The 19497-nt window shown below is 45.4% G+C and overlaps 1 long non-coding RNA gene across 1 annotated transcript; it reads right to left on the reverse strand.

Annotated features, from left to right (window-relative positions):
* Positions 1 to 593: 593 nt before the first annotated feature.
* Positions 594 to 15417, reverse strand: LOC112578106. The gene is made up of 3 exons (XR_003102356.3): positions 15309 to 15417; positions 10176 to 10247; positions 594 to 2037 (listed from the first exon to the last, which is right to left on the reverse strand). It is a non-coding gene; the product is annotated as an uncharacterized LOC112578106 (long non-coding RNA).
* Positions 15418 to 19497: the final 4080 nt, after the last annotated feature.

Below are 19497 nucleotides of genomic sequence, written 5' to 3' on the forward strand. Positions count from 1 at the left end.
GTGCTGCTTTGACCTGGACAGGCTAGACTGGTCTGGAAAGACCAGCCTGAACGAGTCTGGATGTCTCTTTCCTAGCAGCCAATTAAGGGCCCTGTAAGGTATTCTGGCCTGGAGAACTCCATGGACTGTATCGTCCATGGGGTCGCAAAGAGTCAGACACGACTGAGTGACTTTCACTTTCACTTTTCAAGGGATAAATGAGTGAAGCAATGCACAGGGAATTCAGTCAGTCATCAAGTATTTACTGAGCACCAACTACCAGAGAGCCCAAGATAATTAAATAGATTCCCTGACCTTGAGGAAAAGACAGATGTGTACACCATAAATTACAAAAACAATATATAAAATGCCATAAAAGAAGGATCAAATATGCCATAGGAACCCTGGGCAGGGATTAATTCTGCCTAGCCTATCAGACGGAGAAGGCGATGGCACCCCACTCCAGTACTCTTGCCTGGAGGATCCTATGGATGGAGGAGCCTGGTGGGCTGCATTCCATGAGGTCTCGAAGAGTTGGACATGACTGAGCGGCTTCACTTTCACTTTTCACTTTCATGCATTGGAGAAGGAAATGGCAACCCACTCCAGTGTTCTTGCCTGGAGAATCCCAGGGATGGGGAAGCCTGGTGGGCTGCCGTCTATGGAGTCACACAGAGTTGGACACGACTGAAGTGACTTAGCAGTAGCAGCAGCAGCCTATCAGAGGTGGCTCCTATAGGAAGTATCACGTGATCAGGGCCTTGAACGATGCATAGGAATTTCACCAAGAAGAAGGAATATATGTTCCAGGCAGAGGGAAACAGTCATGAAAATACATTGTTTAGCAGCCTGCAGTCTGCCTCACCTTCCAGGCGCCTCCATTCTTCACGTGGCTCCTCTAACAAAATAGCACTAAGCTTCACAGCCAAAGGGTGTGGGTAGGAGTCACATGTGGAAACCAGAAATTGGCAACACATGATAAGGGACAAATTCCTTCTAAATATAGAATTCCTGACCTCAAATTAGGGCCCACCCAGCCTTCTTTAATTTCTTCAGTCTATTTTAATCCACTTTTTAAGTCTTATTGCCTATTAATATACAACCCAATGATAGATGAATGTTTCTACCTCTATACATTGATGGAAACCACTATATAACTGTGCAGAAATGTATTTTTTAAATTATGAGCACAAGAATTTTGACAGGAAAAAAAGAGGGGATTTGATAAATGTCTGTATTTTATGTACCATTTAACCTTTTCTTTGGAGAAGGCAATGGCAACCCACTCCAGTGTTCTTGCCTGGAGAATCCTAGGGATGGGGCAGCCTGTTGGGCTGCCGTCTTTAGGGTCGCACAGAGTTGGACACGACTGAAGCGACTTAGCAGCAGTAGCAGCAGCAACCTTTTCTGGCTTTTGTCAGAAAACTTGTCAAAGTTAAAACTTAGTAAGTTAAATACTAACTTATCAAAGTGAGGTTCCCTCCTTCCCTCCCACAGATACTTCAGAGTCTTCAGGTGTTGCTGGAACAAACTATAAATTCCTTTGGCAGCCTGGAGTTTTCTCAGGCAGGCACTTCTAGTGGGGCCTACGGTCATTCGAAGGATGTGACCTTGAGCTGTTAGAAACCACGTTTGTGCTTGTTCAAGTCTTTACAGACCAAGCTTGAGGACCCAAAGAGAAAAGGCTCAGAGGAGCCTGGCTGAGTTTGGTGAAGGAGAGAATTGGTGTCACTGTTCAGGGGCATTGTCTTGCCCTGATGACTTTCCAGGTCCGGGTCCCATTCCTTAGATAAATCTGCATCTATTTTATTGCTCTTGGGAGCTCCAAGATACCTCCATATTCTCAAAATAAAATTTCCTTCACTTAAGCAAATTGTCTGGAATTCTCTCCTCAAAAGGAAGCAATCCCTCACCAAAATCAATCACATTACCTGTATCAACACAGTCCACATACTTGTCATTTTTAATGGGTCAACAGGCATGCCTTCATATCGATGTCTGATAGCCTGTTTTGCAATGACTCGAGTCATTTCCAGATTTTCATGCTTATCAGTAGACCTACAAGAAACAGATTGTAAGAGTTACATTTTTCCTCCTTGAAAGTGAAAGTCGCATCTGACTCTTTGTGACCCCATGGACTATACAGTCCATGGAATTATCCAGGCCTTTGCCTCCTTAAATGAGGTCAAAAGGTGGGCTGACTTGAGAGCTTTTGTTACCCCGCAGCCAGACTCCTCTCAGGGCATTTCAGGGCTTTGGTTTTCCCACTGCCCCATCTAAACAGACTTTCATTTTTATTTATTTTTGTTTGTGTAATGATGCCTAGGAATTGTTTCACTGATATCTTTGAATGGCTAATGTAGTCAAGTGGGCCTTAGGAAGCATCATTATGAACAAAGTTAGTGGAGGTGATGGAATTCCAGTTGAGCTATTTCAAATCCTACAAGATGATGCTGTGAAAGTGCTGCACTCAATATGCCAGCAAATTTGGAAAATTCAGCAGTTGCCGCAGGACTGGAAAAGGTCAGTTTTCATTCCAATCCCAAAGAAAGGCAATGCCAAAGAATGTTCAAACTACGACACAATTGTACTCATCTCATACGCTAGCAAAGTAATGCTCAAAACTCCCCAAGCCAGGCTTCAACAATACATGAACAGTGAACTTCCAGGTGTTCAAGCTGGATTTAGAAAAGGCAGAAGAACCAGAGATCAAATTGCCAACATCCAATGGATCATGGAAAAAGCAATAGAATTCAAGAAAAACATCTATTTCTGCTTGATTGACTATGCCAAAGCCTTTGACTGTGTGGATCACAATAAACTGTGGGAAATTCTGAAAGAGATGGGAATACCAAACCACCTGACCTGCCTCTTGAGAAATCTGTATGCAGGTCAGGAAGCAACAGTTAGAACTGGACATGGAACAACAGATTGGTTCCAAATAGGAAAAGGAGTACGTCAAGGCTGTATATTGTCACCCTGCTTATTTAACTTATATGCAGAGTACATCATGAGAAACGCTGGGCTGGAAGAAGCACAAGCTGGAGTCAAGATTGTTGGGAGAAATATCAATAACCTCAGATATACAGATGATACCACCCTTATGGCAGAAAGTGAAGAAGAACTAAAGAGCCTCTTGATGAAAATGAAAGAGGAGAGTGAAAAAGTTGGCTTAATACTCAACATTCAGAAAACTAAGATCATGGCATCCAGTCCCATCACTTCATGGCAATAGATGGGGAAACAGTGGAAACAGTGTCAGACTTTACTTTTTTAGGTTCCAAAATCACTGCACATGGTGACTGCAGCCATGAAATTAAAAGACACTTACTCCTTGGAAGAAAAGTTACGACCAACCTAGACAGCATATTAAAAGCAGAGACATTACTTTGCCAACAAATGTCCGTCTAGCCAAGGCTCTGGTTTTTCCAGTGGTCATGTATGGATGTGAGAGTTGGAGTGCCAGAGAATTGATGCTTTTGAACTGTGGTGTTGGAGAAGGCTCTTGAGAGTCCCTTGGACTGCAAGGAGATCCAGCCAGTCCATCCTAAGGGAAATCAGTCCTGAATATTCATTGGAAGGACTGATGTTGAGGCTGAAACTCCAATACTTTGGCCACCTGATGTGAAGAGCTGATTCATTTGAGAAGACCCTGATGCTGGGAAAGATTAAGACAGGAGGAGGATGAGATGGTTGGATGGCATCACCGACTCAATGGACATGAGTTTGAGTAAACTCCGGGAGTTGGTAATGGATGGGGAAGCCTTGCGTGCTGCAGTCCATGAGGTCACAAAGAACTGGATACAACTGAATGACTGAACTGAACTGAATTGAGGATTAAGTTGCACAATATATATACATACAGACCGTAGCACAGAGCCTGGCCTAGAGTAAGCTGTTGTTATTATTGACCTGTTACATTTGTGCTTTTTCTCCTGTATTTGTGTCAAGGATTTTATCCATGTGTCAGCTCCTTCTCAGTCTGTGTACTGCCTTGGGGCTCTGCCCTTGGGCCTCTTCTCTTTTCTCACTCTGATAGTGATTCCATTTAGTGTCATGTCTCTAATACTCTCTGAACGCTGGCAGCTCACATTCGTCCCTCCAGCCTGGACCTCCCTCCCATACTCCCCGCATGTCTCAGTACTCATGCCACATCTCCACTGGGATGTGGCATCTCAAACTCACCCTCTGAAGCTGACCTCCTGCTCCCCTTGAAAGCTGTTCCTCCTGTCTCAGCGAATGGCAACCCCATCCTCCCAGGTGCTCAGATTAAACATCTTTGAGTCTTCCTTGACTCCTCTTTTTCTCTCACACTCCCCATTCAAGCCTCTAAATCCTCTGGGCACTGCCTTCAAAATATATCCAAAATCTAGCAGTTTCTCCCCACCTCCATTCACCACCCTGGCCAAGACACCCTTGTCTCTCACCTGCAGTCTCTCACCTCTCACCTAAGTGACCTTCCTACTTGTACACTTGGCCATTGTCAGGATTTTAGCTTTGACCTTGCCCTTCCTCCTGATCATGGAAGTCTGCTATTGTCCCGACTTCATGGTGAGTTATAACGATGTGCAGTGGAAGAACAGGATGTTCTAGTAAAGGTGTGAAAACCATTCGCAGAAGCCCTCCATCAGGGCTCCCCTTACTTTGCCCGCCCCTAAACCAATCATTGGCAAGAGAAGTCAGCTCACCAGACCAACCGAGACTAATCAGAATTACCTCTAAGACCCCTGAGCAGTACTGAAGCTCTGTTTGTTGGGTAAGAAATGGGGGACAGAGTCTGTCACAATGTGGGAGGTCAGAGAGTCAGTAAAAAAGTCCAATTACTTTTCTGATCTACTCAATATATGAAATACGCATGCCTAGGTTACAGCTTACTATGGTGCTTAACAGGGCCAAAGCTCCATTCCACTGCACACTTCTCATCAGATACTCAAATTACAGATGCTGTGCTTAAAAAGAGGAGCCTCTATAGACCTTATAATCCTAAGACTATATGTGAAATACACAGTCTTTTCATTTCCGTGCGTCACTGTTTCAAGTTTTATCTGCAAGCCGGCAACTTTTTGTTTAGTTAATTACCTCCATTTTACAGAACCATTTTTAAGATCTGTGGCAGGATTAACTCAATGATAGAGCATTTATAGCCTTAGGCTTCTTAGGGCCAAAGGTAGAAAAGGAAAGCATCACAATGAGACTGAACCTCTTACTGTTTCCCTCTGAATCAAATGCTCTCATCACCTTCTGTCAACTCTCTTCCCTGCCACGTCCAACAGGACAGTGGTACTAACGCTTCTCCAATTCACCAGCATTGCCCTGTGTACCCACAGCGGGTGGCTTCCTCTCTCCAACAGAACCTCCAAATCTCTCCGTAAGCCTCAGGAGCTAGCATTTCCTCCAACTGCCCTCTCTCCCCAGGAGAGGATGGTTTTGTTGTCTCACTGAGTTCACTGTATGAAAACTTGACCTTCAGGCTAGTATTTCTCTGACTGCATTTCTTTGCACACCTTGTTTCTGCAATTGCACCCTAGGGTGACCAGCCCCTAGTCTTTCCATCCTGCGGTATTTATAGGCTGTTGTTATGGCTCCCCCTCACCTCACAGGCTGTGAAAAGAAGTTGGCACTTTCAAGCTTATTTCTCCCTCGTCCACATACAGGCAGAGGCTGAAAGCTGCCACTCTGTGTGGACTCCCAGTCTCGCTCAAACGGAAGTTGTCCACATAAAAGGTCAGAGTTTGAGCTCTTCACACCTCTTAGCCCAGCGGTCCAACCCGCTTAACTGTCAGTAGAGCATCTCCCAGCCTTCTGCTGAAGCAGCTGCTAAAGGACCGATCATCTCTGCTTGCACCTGCATCAGGCCACTGGACGAGCTGCTTGAACAGGCAGCTCAGGCTCTGGCTACTGAGCCCAGGCTTGGCATGGAGCTGCCAGCCAACCCAGTCTCTTGTGGACTTGACTGGGGATGGTTTTGACCTTTCACACTTAGCAACTACTCAGCAGTTACATATAGTTCTGTTATTGTACGTTTCAGTCCTGAGTAAGGTCAGAGAAGAAAAGAGATAGAAAAAAAGATGGCTTTTAGTTAACTGTAACACTATGCATGCCTGCATGCTAAGTCACTTCAGTCATGTCTGACTCTTTGTGACCCTATGGGCTGTAGCCCTCCAGGTTCCTCTGTCCATGGGGCTCTCCAAGCATGAAACCTGGAGTGGGTTGCCGTACCCTCCTCCAGGAGATCTTCCCAACCTAAGGACGAACCTGCATCTCTATGTCTCCTGCACTGGCAGGCAAGTTCTGTATCATTAGTGCCACCTGGGAAGCCAAAAGTGGGTAGAATACAGGCTTATTTCATAGTCATAGCCTCTTGGTCCTGCCCAAGCTCCTGGCCTCATTCTGCCTTTCAAGGGAGTTAACTAGTCTTAGGTCTGTGATTCTCAAATTTCACCGTAATAGGAATCACTTTGAGGAGGAGCATGGAAGTATAGATTCTTAGTCCCCATTCCCAGAATGGTGGGGTCTGGTGTGGGGCCTAGGAATCAGCGTTTTGACAAGTCCAGTGATTATCCCGATACTGTGGGCAACAGGACGTGAGACACACCACTCTAAGACATAGCTCAGGACTTGTCATGGCAAATGTTTTCTATGTGGAACCTACTCCTGACGCTATAGCTGGGTCCCCCCAGCGTCGTCTCCATTCTTAGGAGAGGGAGTTCTTAGGAGAGGTTGGCTCCTCCACCCTCCCCAGTCCTGGCTGGGCCACTCCAGTCAGGACTCAGAACAGACATGCCGGGAGCTGTTCCGAATGCTGCCTGCGGCAGTGGCTGGGTCTACTTCCAGCTCACGTTTTTCAGCCTTTCTGAAAGACAGCAGGGCCACTCCACTCAGTCAACTGACTCCTTCGTGGATCACCTCCAGAGTTAAATGCTTTTCCAGGTCTCCTCAGTGCCCTTGTCTGTGCTCCTGTCTAGGACGTTATGATATCTCTGGGTTTAAGAAGTCCACTCTGCGCTCTCCATGAGCCTCTTCTCAGTCATCAGCTCTTTCACATTTATACTCAGATGAACATGAGGCTTCCGGGTGGTGCTAGTGGTAAAGAACTTGCCTGCCGATGCAGGAGATGTAAGAGACGTGAGTTCAATCCCTGGGTCTGGAAGATCCCCTGGAGGAGGGCACGGCAACCCACTCCAGTGTTCTTGCCTGGAGAAGCCCATGGACAGAGGAGCCTGGTGGGCTACAGCCTATAGGGTTGCACAGAGTCGGACATGACTGAAGCAACTTAGCACTCATGAATATGAGGGAAAATATACAGTTAGTGTTCTCATCAATCTGCAGACCAAATGAATGTGATATAGTTAATGAGGACTTCTAATTATTCTGCTAGCTAGTAATTAAACATGAATCGTAAGCAGTAAACTCTAGTTACAGTAGTATTTTGCTGATGACTCAGATATGTATTTGTAAGTGAGACACAACCTCTGATAAAGTTTGAACAGGTCCTTTACTGTTTGCTCATGTAACAGTCTTGTTTCACCACTAGGAGGCAAAGGCGCTGAGCTTTTGTCTTTTTCTGGGCTGCTTATAGCTAGCTTCCTGAAGGGCTTCTCTGATAGCTCAGTTGGTAAGGAATCGACCTGCAATGCAGGAGACCCCAGTTCGGTCCTTGGGTTGGGAAGATCCTGGAGAAGGGACAGGCTACCCACTCCAGTATTCTGTCCTGGAGTGTTCCATGGACTTGACTGAGCAACTTTCACTTCTTATAACTACCTGAGGAGGTGCCAGAGAGCAGGGATGGGTTCTAGATTCCCTAAGTCTAAACGGTGAGGGGCAGTGAAGGAAGCCACTGAGATGGGAAGAAGGAAACCGATGTTTACTGACAGTCTCCTGTGAGGTAAATTCCACATGAAGCGGCTACACATACACATCTCATTAATTATTTTAGCTATGCAATTCACAGATGAGAAAACAGAATCAGGGAGGTAATATGACCTGCTCAAAAAGCAGAGACATCACTTTGCTGACAAAGGTCTGTCTAGTCAAAGCTGTGGTTTTTTCAGTAGTCATGTATGGATGTGACAGACCATAAAGAAGGCTGAGTGCTGAAGAACCGATGCCTCTGAACTGTGGCACTGGAGAAGACTCTTGACAGCCCACTGCAGTCCACAGGATTGCAAAGAGTTGGGCATGACTTGACGACTGAAGAACAACACAGAGCTAAGACTAGTGGAGCACAGATCCGAACAAAAGGCTGTCTTGACTCCAAAGTACAAATAGTGCCAGAAAGGAAAGTCTAGTGTGCCTCACTAAAACTAGACTTTTTTTTTTCTTTTTAAACCAATGACCAGCTTGATTTTTATCATCTGTGGCCAAACCACAGGGGTTTGTGTACTTCATACTTCACACATCTATGCGTGTGCATTCACCTAACCAGGAACAGTATTTCAGAAGCTCGGCATGGCCCCTTTCTTCCCCCAAATTGAAATAGCCAAGTGTTCTGGAGTCAGGCCTTGAATCCTAAAAGACTGATCGACATCCCAGCCTAGGATTCCATAAACGGAGTGAGTGGCTGCCGTGTCATCATGCCATGTCCTGCCCTGTCCAGGCAGGAATGTTGGCACCTGGGTCTCTGTGACCCAAGCTCCCACAGATCTAGTGCCATGCATCTTGATCCGAGTTGCATTGATCAATTTTTATTCAATTATGTATATTATTGAATAACTAAATTATGGACAACTCCACTTGTTGGTATATACCCCAAAACACTGAGAACAGAATCTGAGCATATATTTGTACACCAATATTTAATAGCAGCATTATTCATAATATTCAAAAGGTAGAAACAATGCAGTGTCCATTCACTGATGAATAAACAGCATGTGTATACATTTGATGGAATATTACTCAGTTTAAAGAGGAAGGAAATCTTGACACATGCTACCACATGGATGAACCTTAAGGACATCATGCTAAATGAAGTAAGCCAGATACAGAAACAAATATTGTATGGTTTCACTTATCTGAGATACTTAGCATCATCAATTACGTGGAGACCGAAAGTAGTACAGTGGTTACGGGGGCTGGAGGGAGGGGAAACAGAGTGTTAGTGTTTAATGGGTATAGTTTCAGCTGGGGATGATGGGCAGGTTTCAGAGAGGGCCGGTGGTGACGATTCTGCAATAATGTGAATGTACTTAACACCGTGGAACTAAACACGTTAAAATGGCTGAAATGGTACATCTTAAGTTGAGTTTACTATGATTTTTTAAAAACTAAAATATTTTCTCACTGAAAATCTCAGTTAAAAGTTAGTGATCAAGCCTTCAAAGCAGGCTTGTCTCCCACTGATAGCAGCCAAGGGAAAACATCCGTGGACATGAGAAAGAGCCCTGTTGTCTGGCTTGGCAACCAGGGGACCTCAGAAAAGACTGTCTCTTTCGAGCACGTCCTTGCAAGCTCCTGAGAGCCCCTCCCGTCCTACCCTTCCATTACACTTGGTCAGCCCCCAGCCTGGATAATCACCGTCATATGCTGCTTCGGTGCGAGGCCGCCAAACTTGCCGGGGGAAAGCTGTGTGCCAGCTGGCTGCGCTTCTGATTCATGCTCTCCGACTCAACAGGGGCTTCTGTGCTGCTTGGAAATCCCATGTTTCCCAGCTCAAATGCAATCAGTAGCTCATTTTTCACTGTGACTTCCAAATTCTTTCTGCTTTCTTTAAGTTCACCATTTTTCAACATCTCCATTGGGCCCTCAGCAAAACACCTCCCTTTCTCCTTGTTAACTTAATTTTGTTCTTCTCCATCTGCCCTCCATATATGTATGGCTTCCCTGGTAGCTTAGTTGGTAAAAAATCCACCTGCAATGCAGGAGACCCAGGTTTGATCCCCGAGTGGGGAAGATCCCCTGGAGAAGGAAATGGCAACCCCCTCCACTATTCTTGCCTGGAAAATCCCATGGATGGAGAAGCCTGGCAGGCTACAGTCCATGGGGTCACAAAAAGTTGGACACAACTTAGCAACTAAACCACCTATCTGCTCTCCATCCATCCTTTTTGTTTTGTTTGGAGCTGATGCCCCAGGGCAATGAGCACCTTCTAGGGACCCCCTCCATTTCCTACTGTGAACTGGCATCAGTGACTTATATGTTGCAGTTCTGAGTAAAGTTTACCTGGAGACTTCCCTGTGATCCAGTGGTTAAGACCTTACCTTCCAATGCAGGGGTGTGGGTTCAATCCCTGGTCAGGAGACTAAGATCCCACATGCCTTGCAGCCAAACAACTAAAACATAAAACAGAAGCAATATTGTAACAAATTAAATAAAGACTTAAAAATGGTCCATATAAAAAAGTCTTTTAAATAAAGTTTGCCTGAAGGAAAGTTTAAGAAAAAATTTTTAACTGCATTGCCTTGTAGGATCAAGCATGAGCTCTTGGGATGGAGCTGACTTTAGTGGTGCCTCAGAACCCTCCTCGCCAGGGGATAGATGCTTATTGTCCTTTTATCCACCATCTTCTCAAATACAAACATACTCAACATGTACACCCCACAGCACACTTTCCCTTGACCCGATAACCATTCAGGCTGCCTTCCAGTTCTATTCTCCCTACCACCGAACTTAACTAAAAAGTTGTCAGAGTTTGTCCCCACCTTGTAGCTGTGCTCTCTGCTGCTTATAGTCTGGCTTCTGCTCCATCCTATGCTTTATTTTGATACCCCCAGGCCCACCCCAGCTACCTTGTCCCCTGCAGCTGCACATCATCACCCAAGCCCTGGGGACCCCGTGTCTCCTCTGTTCCCTCTGGCTGGCCAGTTTCTCTTTTGTTTGGTTCTTCTCCTCTGACGCCTACACATTCTCCAAATTTCTGCCTTCCAGACTCTTCTACCTCTCCAGCTGCAGCCTTTTCCACAGATAGCTCTCAAATCTAATCCTGACTGCTCTATCAAGCTCACCCCTAACATCCACCCGCTTAGGGACATGGCCACTTGCATTTAACTCAATGCATCCTGGGCTAGACCCTTCGCTTTCCCTTCCTGCTCCAGCCCATTCCTTTTGATCCCTATAGTCAGCATCGCCAGGACTCAGTATCCCAGGGTAAAGCCCTAGAGTTATCCGCAACCTGTTCCTGCCACTCAACACAGGTCAGTCACCCAGTGCCTCCAGTCCTGTAGGGTCCCTCACCCTTGTCTTTTCCTTTCCTTTGAGCTGCTGAAACCCCAGCCAGGCTGCTTGCTTCCCACCTTCCCAAATCCGATTCTGTCTCTATGCTCCTGTCACTGTGCATTATCCGAAAGCACAGCCAGGCAGACCATTCAAGGTGCAATCTCCCTTCATATCAGACCCCTCACAGTCTGCGCTACATATCCTTGGTCCAGCTTAAGTGGACTACTCACTGCTACCAAGGGCCCCAGGGCTTCCCCATCTTTGCCTTTTGGCTTCCGCTGATTGCTCAGCCTGAAATGTCTTCTCAAATCATCACCTCTGACAAAATCCATCCTTCAAGACCCAACACAAGTGATCCTTTTAGCTGGACATGACGTCTTCCTCTTCCTGACTTTGGTAGCACAGGTTTCCTGACTTTTCAATGTTCTGCCTTATAGCATAATCCTTTCTGTCTGTCTCTCTTCCTTAGGCTCCCATGCTGGGGTACAAGATCTTTGCAGCAACAACCCTGTCTTAGTCACCTTTATATCCTCTCCAGTGTCTTCTCTAAAGTAAATGCTCAAAAATGCTGATTGATTTGAATGGAGAAGATGACCTTACCTTCAGATGGGGGATGAGGTGATGTCTCTTCTCTCCGTACCTCTCTCTGATGACCAGCAACAAAAACACCTTGGCCAAGTCATTGGCAATGCACATTCCTCATTTTCAGGTCTCCTGCCAGAACTATCCCGGATATGAGGTGGGGCATGTCAGGGTTTCTCAGAATTGCCTTGGCACTCTCTTCCTAAGTCACCGTCTTTGGGGGAGGGCAGTTACAGGCAGCCTAAATTATCCTCTCCTAGTTTAGGAACTCCTGGTCAGTCCCTGGTCCCTGCTGGGTTTGCTGGATGCTGCCAGGAGATGCTTGTGTCCATGTCAGGCCTGGACGGCTCAGGGCCACTCTCAGACTGAGTGCAGTGGGCTTTCCACACCTGCTCCCACAGGAACAAGAGTGAAGACCACAGAGAGATAATGGGGTTAAGAAAAACCTTTATTAGAAGGGCAACTTTTAAGAAATAAGAAAAACCTCCATTATCTCAGCTCTTATACAACTATTTTTGTATTTGCAAGTTTCTTTCTAGCCTTATCCATATGCATAGTCTACTTTTACATATAGTAATATTATATGTGTATATATATATATTGCCTTTTTCACTAATTATGAAATCATGAACACTTTTCTATAATTCTACAGCTTTTCTAATAATTCTTATAATGGCTCCACAATACTGCCCAGGCAATCATTTATTTATCCTTTTCACTAGACATTTAGGTTATTTCTGATTTTTTTTTTTATGTTAGAGGTGATACATATAGCTTTTATCTTATGTTTAGTTATTTCCTCAGGATAAATACCTAAGAAAGGGATTACAGTCAAAGGTAAAATATTTTTATGACTCTTAACTCTTACTTCCATATTGCTTTCCAAGAGGGATGCAGCAATTTATGGATAATAGTATTTCAGTGTTATCATAGTCCATTGGATTTCTAATGCCCACTCAGATCAACACAGAGTTGACTGCTTATTATGTGAGAGGCACTTAACGTATTTATTTATGCATTAAAATTTCATCCTAAACACAGCACTGTAAAGCAGTTATACTCCAATAAAAATTAAAAACAAACAAACAACAACCCTCATCTTAGAACCTTAGACTTTTGGAGTTGGGGGACATCTGCTCATTTTACAAATGAAGATATGACTCCCTGAGACATGATCGGCAGTGTTCACGAGTGCATAGCTTGGCAATAATAGCATGTTATATATAGTAAACCTGAATCTGGGGACCTAGAGTCTGCCGAAATTTCTACCCTGCCCAGATGGTGCAGTTCGAGTGCTTGTTTATTTCCTGTTAATGCTTGGCTGAGAAGTGACAGTGCGCATTTGTGCTCTGCCCACGACCACCCTGACAGTCTCTCACACAGTATGTGTTTGGGCAATAGCGGCGTGAAAACTCGGAACCTTTAAGAACCAACGGCTAAGCCAAGACCTCCACTGAGTAATGAATCACTTAAAGGTGCTGTTTTCTAAAATGGGCGTCTTTGCTTCCTCTTGGTGTAGTTCCTGCAGACTGTGGCAGGTTAAGCGTGATGTGGTCTGTACTGCCCTGTCCCTTGCCTCCCTCCACAACTTTACTGACTCTCCTGTCATCTACACAGTGCTGGCAGGAGCCTCACCCAGGCTCTCCACGTGCTCGCCCTCTGACCTTCAATACCAGCTCCTCCCAGAAGGGCTTTTTCACCTTCTTGTGTATCTATTGCTGCCTAACAACATCATCCCAAAACTTTCTACTGTAACAATTATTTACAATTTCCTGTGACTCTGTGGCATGGCCTAGTGAGTGGCTCCTCTGCTGATTTGACCTGAAATCCTTCATTAAGCACAGGGTACACAAGCCTGATGGGCCAAGACCCCCAGCAGGTGTTGGCGATCATCTGGGCGTCTAGTTTCTCCTTCACATGCCTCACCTCCTCCAGGGGTCTGGACCAGTTTTCTTTTTATGGCGGTGTTCATGAGCAAGCACTTGGCCAGCCTCTAGTTGTGGCCTATATACCTTTGTCCCAGAGCAAATCACCAGGCCAAGTTCAGAATCCCTTGGAGGTGAAGATGCACATGGTATGTATACAGGACAGTGTCAGGCTCTGGTCATCACTCTAACAACCTACTCCGGTTCTCCTATTACAAATGGGTCAATATGTGCAAAATACCCTCGCCCCTCCCAGTGCCCTTGAGTCTCATCTATCACGACCTCAGGCCCAAAGTGTCATGATCTGAATCTGGTCCAGGTGTGTGTGAGGCTCCTTAGGTGGGGTTCTTCAGATGGTGCCTCTTAATTCAAGGACTGGTGAAATGAAAAGATAAACCATCCTCTTTTCTCTATACACCTAAGACACGATAGTGTCTTAGGGATGGAGCTGGAACAACCTCAGTAAACACCATGTACAAATCACTCATCCAGAGTGACTCTGCGATTCCCATGGCCCACAGGCCCACAGCCCAAGCAGGGCCCACAGCCTCAGTTCCCAGGGCCCCACTAGCTCGATGATGGCAGGGATTGCTGTATTGACTGTTCTCTCCAGCTCTTAGCTTTGCTCTCTGGGCTCTTGGCTCCACCTTCTGAGATGCATTTCCGTGTTGGTAAGAACCGGTGTGTCTGTGACCAAGGAGCTTTCTCAAGCTTTGCGCACTTTAGAAAGTTTGGAACCCAAGGTCTTTTTCATTCTGAACTCTCTACCCTGCAACTTCCTTAAAACTTTGTTGGCTTTTTAGATACAGGAAAAGTCTACTTGACTAGCCAAAAGCCATTCCCACAATTGTTTTAGAGGTGGTCTTCCCTCTGCTTTGGGCAGTGTGTTGCCGAGTTCTATGGGACAATGACCTTGAGATTCATAAAAGCCCCCTTTTTTCTGAGTGAGACGGTCTACTAGACATCACCTTAAGTTTTCTGAGATTTTAAGAGTCACCGCCTCAAACTTAATTTATCTTTACTCTGAAACCATGTCTTATTTGAGATTCTTTCATGCGATAAAGAGACTGGAAGTATGAAACATTTAGGTTTGGAACTCATACATTCTCAAACTTCCTTCTTCTAAATTCTGCTGCAAACTAAACAATTCCTCCTTCCCTTGCTAAAAAAAGGCAATTTACACCTTTAACATCCTGCCTGGAAATTCCCTGAGCCAAATTCGCAAGTTCATTGAGCATGTTTTCTGTGTTTCAAGTTTCTGCAGGTGACGGCTGTACATGACTGCTTTCATTACTGTCCTCGTTTCACTGCATTAGGACACAGGTGGCTATCTTTCCAGCCTCTGCTAAGGTTTCCCTGAAGCCTCCAGCCTGCACCAACAGCCTCCTTGCCACCTTGCCATCCTCCATTTGCCAGGCCATCCAAAGACAATGCTACAGGTTTTGTATTTCTGTTAAGCACCACTTCATTGCAGCTTCTGCTTACTGTCTTTCCTCGCATAACAAATCACCCCAAATCTTTGAGTCTCAAAACAATATTAATTTATTATTTCTCTCAATTTTGCAGTTCAGCTGAGAGGCTCCTCTGCTCGGGTCATCAGGGCCCACTCATGTGGCTGCAGTTAAACTATAAGGTCAATTGATTGGTGTGTCCAAGATCACCTCAACTCACCTGCCTGGCAGTAGGTGGTGACGAATGGCTAGGGTGCCTTGGTTTCCTCCACATGACCTCTCATCTTCCATGAGCTAGAGTCGCTTTCTTACATGGTGGTTGCCGGGCAGTGTTCCCAGAGAAGCGCCCTAAGGTTCAAGGATTATCAAGCCTTTGCTTGTGTCCTGTGTGTCATTGTCCTACTGGTCAGTGTGAGTCACAAAGCCAAGTTAGAGTCAACGTGGGAGGGGAACACAAGAGAGCGTGAGTATTGTGAAGCACAACTCTTTAGGTCATGCTGTAGGGTAGACCAGTAGTCTACCGTAGAGTAGGGCCCATTGCTGTTACAGTCTGCCAAACCATGCTTCTAGAATGAATGAGTCTTTTTTGGGCTCCTTCAAAACTTTAAACACAGTCTCTTTTAAAAAACAGTTATATCTGAATAATTTGCTTGCCATCTATAAGCTTCTTTTAAAAAAATTCTCTATTTATTTGGCTGCACAGGATCTTAGCTGCAGCACATGGGATTTTTTAGCTCATTGCAGAGTGCAGGTTCTTAGTTGCAGCAAGTGAAATCTAGTTCCCTGACCAGGGATTGAACCCATGTCCCCTGAATTGACAGCCTGGAGTCTAAGCCACTGGACTACAAGGAAAGTCCTTCTGTCTGTAAGCTAAAACTGCCACATCTGTTTTCCATCCCACCTTCTATTTCCTGGCCTGGTGCAGTAGGCATCCATGCAATACTAGCTGTTAGGGGAGGAGTCCTAGCTCACAACCCAAGGCTCTGTAATTTGTAGGATTGGCAAGACCTCCCTCCTGACCTTTCTCATCAGATACCTGAAGAAACTGCATGGGTTCTGAATCCCCCTCAGTCTATGACTTTTCCAGCTTTCCATAAATCCATGAAAGGATGCTAATTGGTGGGAATGTGCTTTAATCCAAGTTGGTGCTCAGTCACTCAGTTGTGTCCGATTCTTTGCGATCCATGGACTGTACCTGTCCATGGGATTCTCCCGGCAAAGAACACTGGAGTGGGTTGCCATTTCCTCCTCCATGGGATCTTCCCAACCCAGGGATCAAACCCACGTCTCCTTCATTGGCAGGCAGATTCTTTACCACTGAACTATGTGGGAAGCCCTGAATCCACGTTAGTCTCTCTATAAAAAGTCTTTTCTGTCACAATCATATTCAGTACCTGCATCCCAGCCAGGTACGGAGTCTCTGAGGTCCCACCCACTGTCTGTGCAGCATTCAGGGTCATACTTCCCTGACCAGGCATCAAACTCCGTGTCCCTTGCAGTAGAAGCAAGGATTCTTAATCACTGGCCTACCAGGGAAGTCTGGTGGGCAGATATTGACAGAGGCCGTAAAAGATGAAACCAAATAGTTGATGTGCTTTGTGTCCTCAGGTGTGCCCGACTCTTTGCCAGCCAGGCTCCTCTGTCTATGGAGTTTTCCAGGCAAGAATACTGGAGTGGGTAGCCATTTCCTCCTTCAGGGGGAATTGGAAGATATTCCCGACCAAGGGATTGAACCCATGTCTCTTTCGTCTCTTGCATTGGCAGGCAGATTCTTTACCACTATGCCACCTGAGGTAGAACATTAATACTTGATGTGTGGAAGAGAGTATACAGACTGTGGGGGTAGAAAACCAAAACGTTGAGGAATAAGTGAGGTGATAAATGTGCCTTTAAAAGCCCCCAGCTGTCCTCAATGGATTGCCTGGGTACCAGAGATGGCCTCTGTGGACAAGGTTTGTTTCTGGAGATTTCCTCACCCAAGTTGAAGTGGTTTTTTGCATTAAAAGAGATTTAAAAGCGGGTGCTGCCAATATAAGGGAGGAATAGAGAAGGTGGTGGGATGGGTGCCCCTAGGGGGAGCCCAGTAGCAGGGCTGGGAAGTTGCTAGCAGGGAGACGCCATTGGGTTTCTCTGTGTTCCACATTGTTTGCTACATTTGTGGGTATCCCCTCCACTTCCCACTGGGTGACTCTTTCTTTTTGTAATTTGGGCTCATTGCTCTTGCATTTTTTTCAAAAGATGGAGACATGTCAACGTGAGGAAAAGAAGGAATTTTCTAGGCACACAGTGGTCCCAACCTGTACTGGAAGCACCACTTTTTTTTTTTTTTTTTTAATTGAAAGATAGTTGATAGTTTCAGGGATATAATATGTGGTGGTAGTTTATTTGCTGAGTCATGTCTGACTCTTGTGACCCCGTGGACTGTAGCCTGCCAGGCTCCTCTGCCCATGAGATTTCTCAGGCAAGAATACTGGAGTGGGTTGCCTTTTCTTTCTCCAGGGAATCTTCCCAACCCAGGGATAGAACCTGCATCTTCTGCTGGACAGGTAGATTCTTTACCACTTAGCCACCTGGGAAGTCCTGAATAATATGTAGGTAGAGACAGGGGAGCCTAGTGGGCTGCCATCTATGAGGTCGCACAGAGCCGGACACGACTGAAGCGACTTAGCAGCAGCAGCAGCAGAGAGAGATAGATATATATATATATTCTTTTTCAGATTCTTTTCTACTCTATGTTATTATGAGACATTGAATATAGTTCCTTGTGCTATACAGTAGGTCCTTGTTGTTTATCTATTTTACATATAGTAGTGTAATTCTGTTAATTCCAAATTCCCACTTCATCCCTCTGCTTCCCCTTTGGTAGACATAAGTTTGTTTTCTATGTTTGTGGATCTATTTCTGTTTTGTAAATAAGTTCTTTTTATAATTAAAAAAAATATTCCACATAGTGATAGCATGTGGTATTTGTCTTTCTCTGTCTGACTTCACTTTAGTGTGATAATATCTAGGTCCATCCATGTTTCTGCAAATGACATTATTTCATTCTCTTTTATGGCTGAGTAGTATTCCATTGTGTATATATACACCACATCTTCTTTGTCCATTCATCTGTTGATGGACATTTAGTTTGCTTCCATGTCTTGGCTGCTGTGAACTGGAACCACTTTTATTTACTATAACATGAAACGAAGGCACAGAGGTTCCTGAGGAGGCCCTGAGTTGCACTCAATGGTAGTTATGTAGGCCCTAAAAGAATTTGTTATGCGGGACAAGAAAAGGCCCTGGGCCTCTCCTAAGCTCTGAAATGGTGAGACGAGAGTCAAACGTAACTAAGCAGAAGAGTTAACCCCAGGCCAAGGACATTAGTAAACGTGAAGAAGCAGAAGAAGAAGGAACAGCTCAGCATTAGCAACAAGGAAGCTATTTCCTGTTTCTGAGAGCTGTGGGCCTCCTGTGTCCTTTGTTCCAGCTCTTGGGAGGGCAGAGATTTGGGGCCTAGCAGAGAAAGTCTCCTTCCTCATGTGAACACAGAAACCCAGGAAGCTTCTGTTTTCAGTGTTCCAGGCTGTCTGGTAACTGGAAGGTAAATCAGCTCGGCCTCCCTGACCCCCAAAACCATGTAGGCAGAGCCTGGACAGTGACCAAGCATGTGTGGGCACCGGAGAGCTGGCCGAATCACCTTTTCTCTTCCACCCTGTCTTGTTGGCCAATGCCCTTTGCACTCTTCCTAAAGCCAGAACCTCTCAAATAATTAACTTTAGCACGTGGAGAAGCTCAGTGGTTCTCCAATTTGGTCATACATTCTATCACCTGGGGACGCTTTAAACAAACTCACTTCAGCTAGGGTGGGTTCCAGATGTAGGCGTTTTCTCAAAAGCACGCCAAGTGATTTGCAGCCAGGTTGAGAAGAGCTGAAATGACTAATCTGGAGCCAATTTAGAAAGTCAAGTAAACACAGAATTTGTTGATTTTTGGGGTGTCCGAAAAACACCATGTAAATAATTAGCCTTTGGTGAACCAGCAAAACTGAGGAAATTCTGGATATTGTATCCTCTGGGTTGCCTTCTTGAGGTAATTCTTAAGGATCTTGTGGGGGGTGTCATTTAGCCTCTGGCCTCCTAAGCTTTGACAGTATGGCAGAATGGATCATGCCTGTGGTCGTCTGCACACAGAAACCACCACTGTGAACTGTGCAGTCTGATGCAATCTTCATCATGACACAGAAAGACAACTTATTGAAGAACAGTACCACTGTCCAGGATGTAAACTTAGAAAGTTCCATTCATAAAGATATTCCAGGCAATTTGTCACAGACTCCCAAAATCCACAAGATGCTATGGAGAGGAAGGACAGCCTTGTTCCAACACTGCCTCTCTTCCTGGTCATCCCATCCCCAACCAGAGCCT

Source organism: Bubalus bubalis, chromosome 12, assembly GCF_019923935.1.
Source record: "Bubalus bubalis isolate 160015118507 breed Murrah chromosome 12, NDDB_SH_1, whole genome shotgun sequence".
Lineage (NCBI taxonomy): Eukaryota > Metazoa > Chordata > Mammalia > Artiodactyla > Bovidae > Bubalus > Bubalus bubalis.